This window comes from Manis pentadactyla, chromosome 11 (genome assembly GCF_030020395.1).
Source record: "Manis pentadactyla isolate mManPen7 chromosome 11, mManPen7.hap1, whole genome shotgun sequence".
NCBI classification, from domain to species: Eukaryota; Metazoa; Chordata; class Mammalia; order Pholidota; family Manidae; genus Manis; species Manis pentadactyla.
In genome coordinates this window covers 69704652-69722940 of record NC_080029.1, presented here as the reverse complement: position 1 = coordinate 69722940, position 18289 = coordinate 69704652, and positions in this window count along the sequence as shown.

Here is an 18289-nt window from a genome sequence, read left to right as displayed (position 1 = left end):
ATATTTGATTATAGTTAGGTTAAAATTCATTGTCATTGCTTATGTTTTTGTACCAGTTCAATTGAGGTTTCCTTCCTAGAATGAAAGAATTCAAGGGGAAATGCTTGGACCCATAAAGTGTTTATAAATTAGAAAAGGTAAGGAAGTTTTTATGTACCATATAAGAATATCTTTTAAAGGGTTGAAAGTTTTTCCCAATAAATTTTAAATGTCTCTAATATTTCTAAATATCCAATCCAATTAATCCCCTTCTGAATTGCAATCCCATTATTAGGAACTTTTTGTAGGATTATTCCAAGTGGAAACTTATTGTAAATAAATGGCTAGATTTATTTGGAATATACAATAGCCTTCATAAATCCTCTTCAGCAAGTGCCAGTGATAAATTTGTTAAACTTAAAATCTTCCTACTTATTTTAGGTAAGAATTGGTACTTGTTCAACTGGGACATATCCAGCAAAACATAATCCACTTCTACAATAAAGGGAATTTTAATGTAGGGAATTAATTGCACAGGTGAAGGAATAGCTGAGAACAGTAAGTGGTAACAATAGGGATAGAGTAATTTACAGATTAACACCATCAGGAATTCTAACATCCTTAGACTGGAGAATCAAAGGAAGGAAGAAGAGTAGAAAAATGGAGCTTAGGATCTGTGTGTCTCTCAGGTTAGATGACAAAACTAGGGTGGGCCTGGATGGTGGCAGCTGGAGTTAAAGAAGAGACAAGCTGCTACCAGTGAAACTGCTTAAGTGGGGGACATGCTAGCTGCCTCCCTCATCCTGCCCTCCATCTCTCATCTTCACCACCCACTGACTGACCCAGGCTGGAAGTCAGCTAGCACAGAAGCCAAGAAAATTCAGCCTTCAAGGGTCAAAGGATGAGGAATCAATGTGCTGGCAAACAGGCCCACGACATGGTAAATTATCTTCCCAGTTTTTATAAACAAATGTAAAAACCAAAATACTCAAATTTGTGACCGTGAAGATAGGAATGCACACACTGCCCTCAAACTTAGCCTCCTGAGAAATCTACACCTGCATTTTTCACTCATCAAAGAGGGCAGTGAATAGCAAAAGAAATCACAGCAGAAAGAGAATTATATTAATCAAAGCAATTTCTTACGAAAGGAGGCATGGGAATCTCTAAGCAAGTTATAGAAAGAAGGCTATACTCCTCAAACCACTGAACTGAAAACAAAGCTTCAGATAACTATATGATTTGACAAAGATACCTCAAATCGCTCAGGAAAAGCTTTTTCTTTACAGCAATGTTTCAGGCTACATAAAACAGAAGCTCAGTCAAGGAACTAAACAAAGATGCTAGGATGGGACATAGGAGACAGATGAGTTTGGCTGTTATCCACATAAGAATAGAAGCCAAAATTATGCTGACTAAAAATGGAGCCAAGCAATGTCATATAGATTTGAAAACCATGTTGTGCCAAGGAAGATGTTAATGTTTTTCAGTTTTCAGGTTTAGTAAGGATCATAAGTTGTTTGATTTCTTAATCTAGTTTACATATCCTAAATATCACTGGAACTGTGCGAGGCTCAATTTTTTTTTTTAATTCTAGATTTGACAGTTTGGTCTAGATTCCAAACCTGATTAGAGGGGCTGTATGTTACAGTGTTTTGGTTCATTTAGGTATATGTTACTGATTTATGTTATATGACTTATCAGATGTTATTAACTCATTGGGGTAAAGATATTTTAAACTTATCTATGGCTCTTTGACAATTGATTCAGTCATATCCTTGAAGGAGATATACTGGGACTTTACTGGAGGTGAAGGGTTGAAGGGATGATTTCTGCTTTCTCTTATTTGTGCCCTGTAACTGAGATAAAGAACAAGGATCATCTTTGCTTAGCATAATGATGTAGAACATCTAGATCAAAGAAGTATATGGGGAAATCATTTGTAAGGTAGAATCTGTGCACATATATTTGAACATGATCAAAAGCTGATATGGCCATGTATATTTACACATTTGGGACCTGTTAACATTTCCTAATATTTTAAATGTCTGAAGTGATTATTGTAACATTTGGTATCCTCAGATAAGAAATGATGTTTAACTGGAAAAGAACTCTTTCATAAACCTTTCAAAGCTTGCCATTATTCTCTTCATAGATCTATGGATGATAGTTAAGATGATAATCAAAATCTTCCAGAAGATAAACCTCATAATGTTAAATGGCATTTGTATATTTGTGCCACTACTTTGTTTCAGAAAGGATTTCCAGAGTTATAAATGTACATAAAATAGAACAAAGCAGCACAAGCTAAAAAGTAGCATGACAAAAATTGAGTGAAATTAGAAAACTTAGATTGGAAAAATGTGTGAGAATAGTGTGTATGAGTGTGCACTGTTGTTTGTTTTTATTGTTAATAGGGTGCAAAACAACCCAGGCAGTACCATTAAATGTTCAAGTGATATAAGGTGGTGATAATGATAATAATATATGCCAATATATTTTGTAAATATTATAGAATAACACATGTGAGATATTATTATAATTATTGCATTTGAGCTTGAAAACACCCAGAAGAAAGAAAACATATTTGACAGTACTATTTGTTTTCAATGGTTTTAAAATCAGAAAATCTGCAATATTTTTCTTAAGAGACTAATCCTCATTTTTCTCTTCCCTAACTCCCTGTTGTTAATGTGGCTTTCCTACTATATTATGCGTCTATAGAATTAAGGGCACTTCTCAGTGATTGGGTCCCCCAATTTAGGAACCCAGAATCTACCTGAAAGTCTTAAATTAGCATCTGAACCTTATCTCCTAACTTCTGCACCTTATCAACCCATGTTGTATAAACTTGATCAGCTTGTATCCCTGGATCCTGCAGACAGTCTGCTTTTCCTGTTTCTGCTTACAGACCTCAGAAAAAGTTACTGATAAGTTCTGGGTTCCTAGTTTCTCATCTTGCTCATTTTCTCTCTCATCCTATACATCATTTACACATCAGTTTTTCCAGCTTCCACTGTTCCTGCTGAATTCTGCTTTATGTCAACGGTGTGAACACATCAGCTCCTTTGCATTAGGTCACTCTGTTGCCCACCTGGCTGAGCTGCTCTAGTTTCTCTCTCACTTTCACCCTCATCCCCTGAGGCCCTCTCAGGATTTTAATACACTTGCCTTCTCATCTCTCTTGTCATGACCTTGTAGTTAGGATATTTTATTGTAATTCCTCTTCCTTCTTCTCCTATCATAGTCCTGTGAGAGTTACTTTCAAATTATGAAAATAACTAAAAGCATTTTCAAAAACAAGCACTTTCTTCATTCATTCATTCATTCATTTTCTCCTCTCTATAAACACTGTAACTGCCTGATAGAACTCACAATTCAGAGGTGAGAAATAAATAGTTAGGATATAATGTAATAAGTTTCATCATGGAAGAATGTCTTAAATACTACAGGAGTCCAGAGGGATCTGGAGGCAGGCAAGGGTGAGAGTAGACCCTGAGAGATAAACAGGAAATGTAGAGAAGGGTTTTAGAGGAGAGGAATAGAAAGGGTAAACACAAGCTTGGAAGGCATAAAGAACTTGATCTAGAGAGGAGTGTCAACTGCTTAGATAGGACTAGATGCTAGGTTTACAAGACAAGTGGTGAGAGAGGGCCCTGGTCCTGTGAGTTGGGGCTTCTTACAGAGCCTGGGTGCATCCGCATATAAAACCTGTGCTCTTAACTGTTCTGCATTATTTTCTCAGGAAGGCCTGTTAACCGCTATAAAAAAATACCTAAACTAGTTCGGAAGCTAGCTTATTCAAGGACATGATCATCTGCACTACCAGATGTTAAAACATCCATGTGGAGTAAATGGCAGAATTTCTATAATCTCCCTCCTGACCTTAGTCCATTTACATATCAACAGGTGTTTACTGCTGCAGAGCTTCCCATCAATCTGAGAAAAGAAAACGGCCATTCTCTCCTCCCCTCCTTTCCTGGTACACAATTGGTCTGGCGTCTGCCAGTCACCAAGGACGTGCCTATGGAGTTTCTCCCAGAAGGAGTGGGCGGGAAGTAAAGAGCCTGCTGTGGTGGCAGAGTGGGAGCTGCGGCGATGATGGATGGTGGAGATGGATAGTGCTGAGCCTGGCAGCAAATTCTAGCAAGCTGTGAACAATAGAAATGTTTTTTCCTAACCTACCCTTTCCCTTGACTTATTCTGATTTCACTTATTTCACAGGGGTACTTGCCCCGGGCCAGAAACACCCTTCCCCGGAGCTACACCTGGCATGAATCAGCAGGATCCAGTGAACCTGAAATCTGTCTTCATGGGTGTGATGTTTGGGCAGGCTGCTCCTATAGATAGTGGGGAGATACCCTTGGACCCCCTGAGGGGTGGCGGGGATTCACCCTGGGACCCCTTTATGGATGGTGGGGATTCACTCAGGATCCCCCTTGTGGGTGGTAGGGATTCATCCAGAGATTCCTCAGTGGGGATGCAGTCTCTGGTTAAGTGCCTCCTAGAGGAGTAGGTCCTTCCCCAGAATTGGGGAAGGATGGGGACACCATAGGCAGTGGTGTTGGCCCTCTGCAAAATCAGGAACTCCTTAGGGGAACTGAGTGGCCATAAGGCAGCAGGAAAAGTGGGGTGGTTGTTTCTTGTGGCATTGGAAAAGGTTACCATATATCATGTGACAGGTCATTTGCCTTTGGCATCCCCACGGAATGATGAAGCAGACACACTGGCCCAGGTGCGCTGGCTAAAGGAAAGCCTGCCTTTGATGTAGCCCAATAGTTACATCAGCATTTGTTGCACATGGGGCAAAAGACAATGAGGTCTGTAGCCAGTTGGTGGGGCTTGCCCTTGAACTTTGAAGAAGTCAGCAGAGCCCAGAAGGAGTGCCCTGTGTGCTTTAAGAGGGACTTACACTGAGACCCACAGCAACATGGGACAATAGCAAAGGGGCCAATAGACTATTGGGATGGCAGATAGACTATATTGGGCCTCTGCCCATATCAGAAGGATATTGGTATGCCATGACTTGTGTGGACACAGCTACTGGCCTGTTGGTTGCCTTTACTGAACATCATGCAGACCAGTGAACCACCAAGTGGGGCCTAGAGCATCTCTTTGCAGCCTATAGTCAGCTGCAGGTGACTGAGAGTGATCAAGGCACCCACTTTACTGGACATGCATTATAAGAATGGGTGTAACAGTTAGGGATAAGATGGAAGTTGCATGTACCATATAACCCTACCAGGGCAGGCATGATAGAGAGGTACAATAGTTTGTTAAAATCTGGCCTGAAGTCAGATACCAGTAGCCTATGGGGCTGGTCAGTCCACTTATGGACAGTGCTATGGCATCTGAATGAGAAGCCCCGGAACATGGCATTGAGCCCTGTGGACGTGCTAAAACACATTGCTGCCTCTCCTATACAACTGCACATGCGAAACAAAGAGGAATTATTGAAGCCAGGATATGGCCAGCAAAGCAACATCCTGCCAGCCTCAACTGCATTAAATCTTGGACACTGTTGAGCAGACATGGCCCTAGACATTTTGACCCATGGACCAGTGATGGCTGGCCCTTCTGGCACCTTGGAGACAAGGCCTGGAAGCTGGCCTCCTGTGTGTTCCTGGAGTAACAGCAGAGTGGCCCCAAAAGACCAGGGGAGTGTATCCAAAACATCCGGGAGGTAAGAGCACCTTACAAGGAAGTTTTATTTTGTCATTATAGCCAGTGCATGTGCCTCCCATAGCCCTACATATTGACTCATCTGTGACTCCCACAGGGAAGAGGGTGAAGTCCGGTATGCTAGACTAGGACAAAACCCCATTCCTGTCACTGTCCTATCACAGGACCACTCTCTTGCATGCATCCTACCTAATGGATAGGATTTGCCTATGCTGGTATCATTAAAACATGCATCTTATCACCCTTAAGGTTATTTCTTCTATAGTCCTTGCAGATTGGGCCTGCCTCATAGCCAGAGCTGCTGCTTCCTGAGTGTGCACGGAGCTCCCTACCAGTTCAGCTGCTGGCCTCCCATGGAATGGGCAAGCTATGGATTTGATCTGTGTTGGACTTTGAACCCAGCAGGATCCTCAGGCTTGAGGATTATTATGATTTTATTGCTATCTCTATCATAATTACTGTTGTTACCATATGTTATTAGTCCTGTTGCGGTATTCCAGTTTTCTCACACAGGGGCCATTGCAGAAGATTGGGGGTGCATAGATTGTGAGGTGAGAATTCTGGAGGGGTGATTTGTGGGGTAAAAAACAGAATTTCCAGAATCTCCCACCTGGCCTTAGTTCATTTACATATCAGTAGGTGTTTACCACTGCAAAGCATCTCATCAATCTGAGGCAAGGAGTGGAGAGAAAATGGATATTCTCTCCTCCCCTCCATTCCTGGTATGTATTTGGTCTGGCAGGCTAGTCACCAAGAACCCACACATGGAGTTCCTTCCAGAAGGGTTGGGTGGGAAGTAGAGAATGCGCCACGGCGGCAGAGTGGGAGCCACAGCTAGATAAGATGGACAGTGCCAAACCTGACAGCAAATTCGAGCAAGCTGTGAGCAATAAAAATGGTTTCTCCCAACCTACCCTTTCCTTTGACTTATTTCATTTTCATCAGTTTCATAGGGAACTCTTTCTGGGCCAGGACAACCCTTCTCCCTGGAGCTACAACTAACTTTGTAAACCCAATGATCTACAAAGACCAGGCAGTAACATAAATCAGTAACTCTATGATACTCTATGATATAGTAGCTTTATGATAAATACAGAAATTTGTGAAATATGGAAAATCAAAGTGCCATTTAAATATGGCTGCCTCTTCTCAAGCCTGCAGACTGATGCTATGGGAAATGCCAAGCTAGTGTTGCCTGATAGTCTCCTTTTCCAGAAATCCTAGAAATCTAGATGTTAGTGAATAACACATTTAAACTTTTAAGCATGGGCCAGTATGATGCGAATGAAAAAAACATTTTCCGACAGTCAGTTTACAGCCTCTGTTAGCAGACCAGAAGCCTTTCTTTTTCTGAATCTAGCCAAAGAGCTTAGTCCATAACTGAAATGCATTAAAAACAGCTGGAAAAAACAGCACACTGCTTAAAATCCTTAGATGATTCCAAATTCAGATTGGTGTAAAATTCAGCATTCTTGATAGGAAGCAAGGTCTCACAAGATCTGGCAACTTTCCAAATCAGAAGTTTCCTGTCAAGCTACCTTCCTCTTTAGTTGCCACAGTGCACCCACAAAGATCTTCTAGCTTCTCAGAAGTGCTAAGCTCCTCCCTCTAAGATATTTACACATGTCATTGCCTTGGCTTAGAATGTATTGCCTCTTTTCAACTGATAAATTCTTATTCATCATATTGATCCCATGTTAAATAACACTTTGTCAGGAAATGACCTCCACAAGAGGACATTAAGTCCTTTCTTAAACTTCTACCTTATGTCACTCTGCCCTTTTCTTTATAACTTCTCACTATTGCAATTAAATAACCATTTGGACTTTTGGTTTATGTAATATTATCTATCTCACTATTCTATAGCTGCATGAGGGCAGGCTCTATCATCATTATGTAGACAGTAGGCACTCATTATTATTAGTTGAATAAATAGATGAGGGGTTTGTTCATAAATCCTATATCATATTTAGCATTTCTTGTGAGATTTTTAATAAATTAGTCCAGGTAATAAGTTTAGCACAGTCCTGGGAAAACAGTAGTTTCTTCATAAGTGTTAGATATTCCTAGATATATATTGATATAGAAACAGAAAAGAAAAAGACAATGCAAAGGCTTAACTTACATTTTCTAATGTGACTCTGACAGATGTCTTATATTGGGTTTCCCAAACAGTAGACCTTGAGGCAAGATTTAGGTCCAATGTTGTCCTTTGGAGGTGAACCCAGGAAGCAAGCAAGTGGAATGTGAAGGTGAGTCAGGGAAGAGAAGAGAGCCAATAAAGAGATTAATTATCAAATCACCACTGGTGTCAATCCTGCCTGGAGACCCACTGAAGGTCTAGTATTAAACATAAACTCAGAGTTATTCAACCAGTGATCAAGGAAGCTGGCTTACCAATATACAAACTTCCGTCCTTCATTAGTTGGGAACTCCTGCCACTAAGAATCATCAAAAGAACACCAAGACTTTTTCTTACTGATTGATTTTGTCCTATTTTTCACATTGATCTCTGGGGGTCTTCTTTTTTAAAGAATCATGTGTGCTTTCTCATAAGAAGTGTTTGATTTTGCTAGTATTTATCCTATATTGGTACAATATTTTTGTAAGGAAATTTGGTAATGTGTAGCAAACAAATGCATGCTTTTTGACTCACATAAATTTATGTCAAGATGCTTTTCCTAAGGCAATATTTATGAATATGTCCTAATATTTTTCTTATATTACAGATACAATTTTTGTGGAAATTAAAAAAATAAATATGCAGAAAAAAGCTGCTCTACAACACATAGACATAAATATTATTTTACTAAATATAAAATTTTTTTTGATAAAATGAAATTATACTACTCATGTTGGAATTTTCTATTGTTTTTTATGATGAACATTCGCTCTTGGTTTTAGTTTTTCTTCATGTCTCATTTATAATAATGGTATTATCTTAAAACATTCTGAAGCATGTTTTAACAGTACAGACCAATTTTTAAGCTATGCAACACTCAGCCCCAGAATATTCTAAGGCTAGACACACAGTAGTAAATACCCAATATATGGGGGGAAAATGGCAATTAAAATAGAAGGGAGTTACAGTGAAATAAGTCAGGAAGAGAAAGACAAGTATGAAATGATTTCCCTCATTTGTGGAGTATAATGATGAAGCAAAACTGAAGGAACAAAATAGCAGCAGACTCACAGACTCCAAGAAGGGACTAGTAGTTACCAAAGGGGAGGGGTGGGGGAGGGGTGGGGGAGGGTGGTTGGGGAGGGAGGGAGAAGGGGATTATAGGGTATCATAATTAGCCCACATGGTATTGGGGGGTCATGGAGAAGACAATGTAGCATAGAGAAGACAAGTAGTGACTGTAGCATCTTACTACACTGATGGACAGTGACTGCAATGGGGTATGGGGTTGACTCGATAATATGGTGAATGTAGTAACCACACTGGTTTTCATGTGAAACCTTCATAAGAGTGTATATCAATGATACCTTAATAAAAAAATTAGAAGGTAGTTAATGTCAAACCAAAATATGTATTTCCATAATGCACAGCTCAGGTTAACTAGATATTTCTGTTACAGTGTTATTAATGGCAAGCATGAACTATAATACTAAAGTGGTTTATTATGATTTTTTTTCCCTGACCTTCTTTTCTTCCTTCTCCATACCCTGTTTTTGTGTCCTCTTCACACTACTGCTGAGATGGTAACTGAGCAAAGTGTCCAGAGAGATCTATACTCATGTTACTGTATTTCATACCGTTTACTCTTCTCCAACCTCCATTTCTACTCATTTCCAACCTGAACTCTTCTCGCCCTTCCACCCATATAATTCTTCCATCTTTGCTCTGGTTCTCTTCCCTTTCTACTTCACAGGAACAACAGTGCTCTCCAATCGGCATTTAAAATAGTAAGTCTCTTCCATCTTAAAATGAAACAAAATTCTCTCCCCCCATCCAAGTTATCTTAATTACTGCCACACTGTGCTTCTGTTCACAACACAGTATTTCTAAAGAGAGGTTTTGTACTGTCCTCAGTCCTCATCTCTCATTCATTCCTCAGCCCTCTGTAATCTATAATCTGCAATCTTCAGTGACCTGTTCTCAGCAAGGCCACCAGCTCTTCCCTCATCAAAACCTGAGTCATAGCTGGACAGCATTTTTCATCTCTCTTGGCTGCCGTGCTACCACAATTATTGTTTTTGTTTATTTGCTTGTCTTATTTTGTTTGCTTTTACTTAGGTTTGTTTTCACCACAGCCTAGCATCTAAGTTCCCTCTGTGGCATCTCCATTTCTATATATTTTATGGCTTCTTTTCCTGCCTGCCCCGTAAATCTTGCTCACCCTTAGCAAGGACCTGTAAGTCTCATTCTACACACTTCGTTATATAGTTCCAAAACTTCAACTCCTATTTATTTGTTAATGGCTATGAATGTCTATAACTTTACTCTGCATGGTCCTCCTGAGCTTGATAAACATCTATTAATTCATTCAAAAAATTCTTAAATGAGTGTCCACTGTATGTTAAACAAATTGCGACATGTTGAGAATATAATGATGAGCAAGGGAAAAGAGCTTTAATTTTTGGTGGTGAATATAGACAACAAATAAATAAGCAAATAATTTCTATCGTTGTAAGGGCTACAAAGGGACTAAGAAACTGGGTGATTGAATAGCCACAGAGATAGTTAGTTTGGAGAAAGTAGCTTTGAAGCTGAGAAGAGATGAAATTAGGCAATAATGCCTGTTGAAGAGGGTTCCATGAGGAAACAGCAAGTATGGATGTTTTGAGGCAGGACAGCAGTTGACGTGTTTGAGGAATTAAACAGAACAAGGAGTTTAGACTTAGAAATTAGTGTAGAAATGATATGACATGAGGTTGGACATATATACGATAAAGGTCTTGGGGGACCATAAAATCATAGTTTTTATTTTATTTCAAAGATAATGAAAAGCCACTGAAGCATTTTTAGCAAGAGAGAAATATACTGATTAAAAAAAAACACTTTTTTAAAGATAAGTACAACTAGAGAAAATTACAGAAAACATGAGTGGATAGCTTGCTGAAATTTTATAAATTGAACACATCAATGTAATCAGTATTTGGGTATAGAAATAAAACATTACTCCTATCCTAGATGTCCCCTCATGTCCTTTTCCAGTCACTACCTATCCCCTGCCCAGAGTAACCACAGTCTTGACTCCTAACATAGATTCATTTCATCTGTTTTTGTACCTTATATAAATGTAATAATACAGTATGTGATATTTTGTGTCTGGCTTCTTTCTTTCTATGTTATGTCTATGAACTTCTCCCTTGTCATTATGACTAGTGATATTTTATTAATTCCCATGTTGAAAAGTATTCTATTGTGTTCCACAATTCATTTATCCATTCAACTTATGATGGACATTTGGGGGATTCCCAATTTGGAGAATCTGTAAGCAGTACTCCTATGAGCAACTGGTACATGTCTTTTGGTAAACATATGCATCTACTTGATGTGAATATACCTAACAGTGAATTTTGGGGTAATAATTTATGCATATGTTTACCTTTATTAGATTCTACAAGTTTTCTCAAGTGATTATAATATATATATATTTGTATACATGCACATGTGCATGCTATATTTAACTTTTTATTTGGAAAATATTTCAAACATAGAATTTCAAGAACATTAAAAAAACTCCTTTTTAAGAACCAAATATTGTTATTTGTCCCCATCTTCTTCATCATTTGCTCATTTGAGGGGCAGTTACATAAATGATGGACTTCTACTTCTAAATACTATTTCCCAAAATTAAGGATTTTGTTTTCATGACCATAGGATGGTTATCCATTTTAGTGAATTTAACATTGATACTAATGTTTTTCCTAATCTACTGTTGGTATTCCAGTTTTATTAATTTGTCTAGTAATAAAAACAGTAGAACATTAATTGTAAATTTTATAGCATTTCTTTATACCAATACAGGGTCATATAATACATAGTTTTCATGTCTTTCAGTCTCCTTTATTCTTAGTGTTTCTGTTCTTTTAGTCCTTTTTGACACTGAAATTTTTAAGGACATAGTTCAACATTTTAGTACAATGTTCCTCACTTTGGAGTTGCCCAATAATCATTCAAGATTAGTTTTAGTTTGTGTGCTCCTGGATGGAATACTATATAAACTATATTGTGTCCTTTTCAGATTATACACCTGGAGGCACAAAATATCTATTTGCCCCAGTCAAGGTTGTCTGATTTTTTCATCATGATATAGTTACTAGTTTTTCCTTGCTACTAAAAAAAATGTGTGGATACATCAAAACCCACCCTTCTAAATTTAACCTAATGGATAATTCCTGTCTGAACCAACATTTACTGAAGTGTTTGCAAGATGATGGTATTTATAACCCCAGCACTTCCTTTACATTTATTAGTCAGTAATTAGCATTCTACTGTAAGAAAAAGCCCTTCCTCTGCCTTATTTATTTATAACTGTATAACATATTTTAATGAAAAATTTTGGTTGCTGTTTATAGTTTAAGTGGGGCAAGAGTGGAGGGAAGGGAGCTCAGTTATCTGGCTATGATAAGAGTTAAGGGAAAAGATAATATGATCTTGAATGAGAATGGTAGCAAATGAGATGAAGATAAATAGACATTTGAGATATGATTGTAGTTAAAATAAACAAGATTTGTTTAGATATAAGGGATGAAAGTTAAGGAATCTTCCAGGTTTTAATCTTGAGAAACTGGATGTATTGCCGTTGTAGAAAGACTGGGGAAAAGTAGGGTTAAGTAAATAAGGGATTGGTTTCAGGTCTGCTAAATTTAAGCTGCCTATCAGACATCAAAGTGAAGATGCTACTTTGGATAAAGTAGTGTGTAGCTCATGATTTTGATCTAAATGGGAGACATTAATTTAGAAGCCAAGATCTTTTAGAAGATATTTAATCACAGAGGGTTCTCTTAGCAATAGAAAAGATAAAAGAGTCTAGGGTAGACCCCGACTGAGCACACTAGAGTGTGGCAAAGAAGGGGGAGCCAGCAAAGAAACCTTAGAGGAGCATCCAGTGAGGTAGAATAAACCAATGCAGTGATCTTTCATAGAAATGTAGAAAAGAGAATGTTTCAAGAACAAGGAAATAGTCAACTGGGTGAAACATTGAGTTCTGCCTGAGAACTGTTGAAATATTCAGTTTGCTACATAGATATATAGGCCACCTCGATGTCCCACAAGAATCTCCTAAAACATCTGAGTCATCCCTGAAGCCTCCCTCTACTCACATTTAATCAGGAAATTTCTTTGACTCTACTTTTGAAATATATACTGAATTCAACCATTTATTACTGCTTCCACTGCTACTCTTCCCATCTAAGTCACCACTAATACTCAGCTGGCTAATTTCAATAGCTTCATAAATGGTCTCCATCTTTATACTCTATCGCCCTTTGGTTTGTGCTCAACATAGAATGATCTAGTAAAAAGGTGATTCAGCTTATGCCATTCATCAGCTCTCACTCAGAATAAAAGCAACAGTATTTCACTTCATTTCCTACTACTTTACCCCTCAATACCTCTTTTCTAACCACCCTGGCTAGCCTAGAACATGCTAGGCAATCCCTCACCTATAAAAAAATATTTTGTACAGATGGAAAGTAAGGATATGGAAAGATGTACATCACTAGCCATTAGGGAATTACAAACTGGGCCACAGTGAGATATCACTACACCCTTACAGAATGGTTAAATAAATCATAGTGATAATACCAAATGCTGGCAAGGATGAAGAGAAACTGGATCACTCATACATTGCTAGTGGGAATGTAAAATGACACAGACACCCTAGAAAAGAGTGTGGAACTTTGTTTTAGTTTTTTGATTTTTATAAAACTGTACATGCAATCCAGCAATTGTTCTATTCAACAATAATTCCAGAGAAATAAAAACTTATATTCAGAAAAGAACTGATACAAAAATATTCATAGCAGAATATTCTCCCCTTTATTGATGGGGAGAATGGTTAAATGAACTCTTGCACATCCATACCACAGAATATTACTCAGAAATACAAAGGAGAAAATTATTGATAAATGTAACCACTTGGGTGAATCACAAGGGAATCATGTTGAGTGAAAAATGGGCCAATCCCAAAAGGTTATATACTGTATAATTCCAGTTATATAGTAGTCTTATATGACAGAATTATAAAGACAGTGAGCAGGTTAGTGATTATAAGATGTTAGAGATAAGAGGAAGGTGGATGTATAAAAAGGAAGCACAAGGGATACTTACAGTAATGGAACTGTTCTGCATCTTTATTGTGCAGATGTTTATACTTAAATACATGATAAAGTTGTACAGAACTAATTATACACACACAAGCATGTTAAATTGGGGAAATCTAAACAGGATCAGTACATTGTATTTGAAGGCAAATTCTGGCACGCTAAGACCCCCACCCCTTCAGATCCAATCACCACCGACCAGATGGTTGCCCACCCCTTCAGATCCAATCACCAACGTAGAACACACCCTACCCCTACTCCTTAAAAACATGCTTCCTCACACACAAGCTGCTGCTCCCTCTCTCTGGGGGCAGCCATTTTCTCTTTCAGATAATAAAATCTCTTCCGTGGGCCCATGTCTCCTGAGTTATTCTGGAGTAAGGAGGGTTGCGGTGAGATACCCTTTCAGTATTAATGTCAATTTCCCAGTTGTGACAGTATATTACACTTTCACAAGATGTTATAAGAGAAGGAGGATATTGGGTAAAGAGTACACAGATCTTTATTTTTTTCTTACAACTTCATGTGAATCTATAATAATCTCAAAAAAATTTTAAAGTTATAAAAAAATTTAAAAAGCCTTTATAATGGGAAATATAATTGAATACATAATACATGAATTATAATATACAGATTGTAAAGTAAATACTCATATGACCATCACCTAATTTAATAGAATATTTTCAACACCCTAGAACATCCCCATGTGAAATTTCACAAAAAACTCTTTTTTCCCTCCTAAAAGTAACCACTATCTGAATTTTTACAGTAATCACTCCACTTACTATGAATCCCTCAACACTACATGTTTTCCTGTCTTTGAACTTGCTCAGTATTATGTTTTAGATTCACTAACAGCTGTTATGTGAGCTATAGTTTAGTTTTTTTGTTGCTATGCAGTACCCTAATATACAAGTGCACCATAATTAATAATTAATCTGTGTATTTTAACAGATGTTTTTCTTCCATTTTTGACTAATATTAATAATCTAATAAATAAACTTGTACCTATATTTAATGTACATGAGGATATCTCAACTGTGGCACTATTGTCATTTGGACTGAATAATTCCTTTTTGTTGGAAGGGCATCCTATAAATCACAGGATGCTGAGCAGTATCTTCCTTTCCTCTTGTTATTTTTTTTCTCCTTAGCACTCAACTCAATATAGTAAAGCTCCTTGAGGTTAGGAAGTTATATCTTTTTTTTATTTTAATGCTATATTCTTAGCACCTAGTCCAGGAGTAAGTGGCAAATAGTAGGCACTAAATAAATATGAGTTGAATAAATAAAATTTTCTCTTCCAAACTCTCTGGCTCTCATTTATCTTGCTCAAACACCCAGTGCTCAAATAGATACCTGCGTGCCACATAAAATGGTCCTCCCACCTGCCACTCACACCCAACCAAGTCCCAAAAATGTGTTTCTATCTATATCCACTGAATCCCATTAGTTCAGTGTGCTGCCATCTGACATAGCCTTCTGCAGCCACCTTTTGACTGGCCTCATTCCATTTCTTTTTTTTATACTGTGCATTCTTTCACTGTAGCCTGAGTGACATTTCTTAATATGGATTAAAGAACCATCTTTATTTCAGTGTCTCCCATTATCCTCAAGATGAAAACACAAGTTCTTTAATGACTCCCAAAGCTTTCATTTCTTCATTCTTGGGCCTCATCTCTATCTATTCCTGCCATACACTATTCTTCCTCATCTCCTTATCTTTGCACTTGGCTCATTTCTACACTCCCTTCAGGTCTCAAATTGAATATTTCTTTCCAGGCAGTTTTTCCATTCCCCTTGATGTCCTGGTTGAATTCTTTCTCCCTCTCCCTGATATGCTGCCATAGCAACTTATATTGCCATTGTAACATTTTATCACACAATATTTGATTGTCTGGAAACCTGCCCAAGTGGCCCCCACCAGATGTAAAAAGATGACTGTAACTGTCTAGGCCTTGATTTCCAGTGCTTTCCGAATTCCCAGAATATGGTATTTAGATGTCCAGCAAATATATGTTGAATGACTAGTGCCCTCTCTACTCCAAAGAAAACTGTGAGTTTAATAGAATCAACTATTAGAGTGTGAAATAAAAAAAAAAAATTAGAGCACCATGGTCAGAATGTGTTTCTGTGTAGAACATATGCAATTAATATGACCATAGTGAATATTTTTTAGAAATTATTCATAACTTCAAAGAGTTAAAATTCTTCTCATAATTATAATTATTAAAAGAGGATAGCATTGTAACAAATTCATAGGGTTCTTTTCTTTTTATGTTTTCCCAGTACTATTACTTTCAACACCTGAGAATAGATAAAAATGCAGATATGTTAGTGATTATAAAATTTTCACTTCAAAACAGATTTTGTGTATTTCCGAAAACAGAATCTGAATTTATGCAAAAGTTTAACCTATTTGAAATAGATCTCATATTAATAGATTCAAAACAATGTCTTAATGTCAAATAGTGCTGCTATTTCTGATTATTAACTCTGATAAACAAATCTACAATTGCTTACAAAGAGTGACCATCCCAAAATACTTGGTAAGCTGCTTTAAATATTTGTCCTTTTTTCTTATTCACTATTTCAGAGGACACAAGAAGAAATTAATTCAGTGCGATTTATAACTGTTGTTAAGAAGGATATATTAAATCAAGGCTCTTTCCAAAATCACATTCCCCCTAAAAAGTGGAATATTTCTCCTAAACTGAATATGACAGCAAAAGTTACGCTGTATATTCCGGTATATAGAACAAAACTCCTCCTAGATCCAGAGTTCACCCTATGGAGTCAGTGATTCCTAATGTCCGATAACATCAGGGAAATATTTGATAACAGTCCTGACAATCACTTAGAAGGATGCAGCGAAAAGGGTACACTTAGGCACATATGGTGAGAACTGCCCCCTATTCAAGGCTTCTGGAAATTGATATGCTCCCAGATTGACAAAATTGCAGGGTGTGATCTCCCTCTGGAGTCCAGGGAGTTTCCTCTGGGAGAGGCTGGCACTAGGGCATATGTGTCGGGACACTTGCAGAGGAGCGACTGAATGGAAAAGATTGATACAAGTTGTCTGATGGTCACAGAAAGTGAGACATTCTTTTCTCTCAATGGATAGTAGGCATTCTGGATGGAGAAACATTAGCAGATCATGGCAGTGTAAACAGTCATCCGAGAACACTGGTATCCCCAGAACAAGACTCCTTGTCATGAAAACTGTTAGACACTGCCTTTACTCCTACTGATGACCCTAAGTTATACAGTGACATGCTAAAAGAGGATTTTTAGAGTAATACTTAGGGAAAGTGGATTGAAATATAGTAAAGCATATTTATAAAGGACTATGTTTTTCCAATGTTCACTATCATTCTCACAAGGAAATTCTGAAGGTAAAAATAGTGTTGTTCAAGTTTCCTCATGGAGAAGTTCAACTGTTTCTACAAAATTTGGCAGTTGGTATTTTGGCAACCAAGTAGCATTAAATTTAAAAAAAGTTATGTATGTTTTTGTATATGATTTGTATATATATGATTCATGTATTACACAAAGAACAAAGATTGATATAAAGTCCACAGAAATCAAAATGTTTTTATTGCAAAATTCTGTAGGAATGACAGTGTTTCCATACATCTCATTCCTAGCAGAAAGGAGGTATGGACAAACTAACAACAGAAAAAGAAAATGACAAAACAAACACATAGAAATGTAACTAAAAGGAAATACTATCCAAATTCCAGGCTTATAGAAAATAATGCCAAAGAAGGAAGCCTGTTAGTTAGGTTTTACTGTATCTGACATTACAATAAAAAGGTGAACTTTCTTTTTTTTTGCTCTATTTTGTACTACCTCAATCACAATAGAATCGTATGATATTTTAACTATAAAAATATATGTACATAAATATAAGTACATAATATATGTATACATATACACATGCACATATATATATAAATATATATTTTTAAATATACAGTTTCACTTTTCTGAATTTACAAAATATTAAAATTCATTTATTTCAGGAACATAAGCTAATCTGACTAAGTAAATGCTATATTTGGCTTAACTGAAATTTATTATATATAATGTGTGATGTATCGAATTTCAAAGACTGTGAACATGGTAAACACAATACACTCATATCCTAAATATCTTTAATCTTTTTCCTTTTGGATGATTTAGAATATGCTTGCATGTCTTCTAGTGAATATAAGATATTTGAATAATATTTTAAATTCTATTTTTAAAGTATTATTTATAAACATTAAATCAGAATGCTATTTAGAGTTTAAAATTCTAACAAAATGAAAACATTCCCTTATTTGAAGCATGGTTGTATTATTTATGT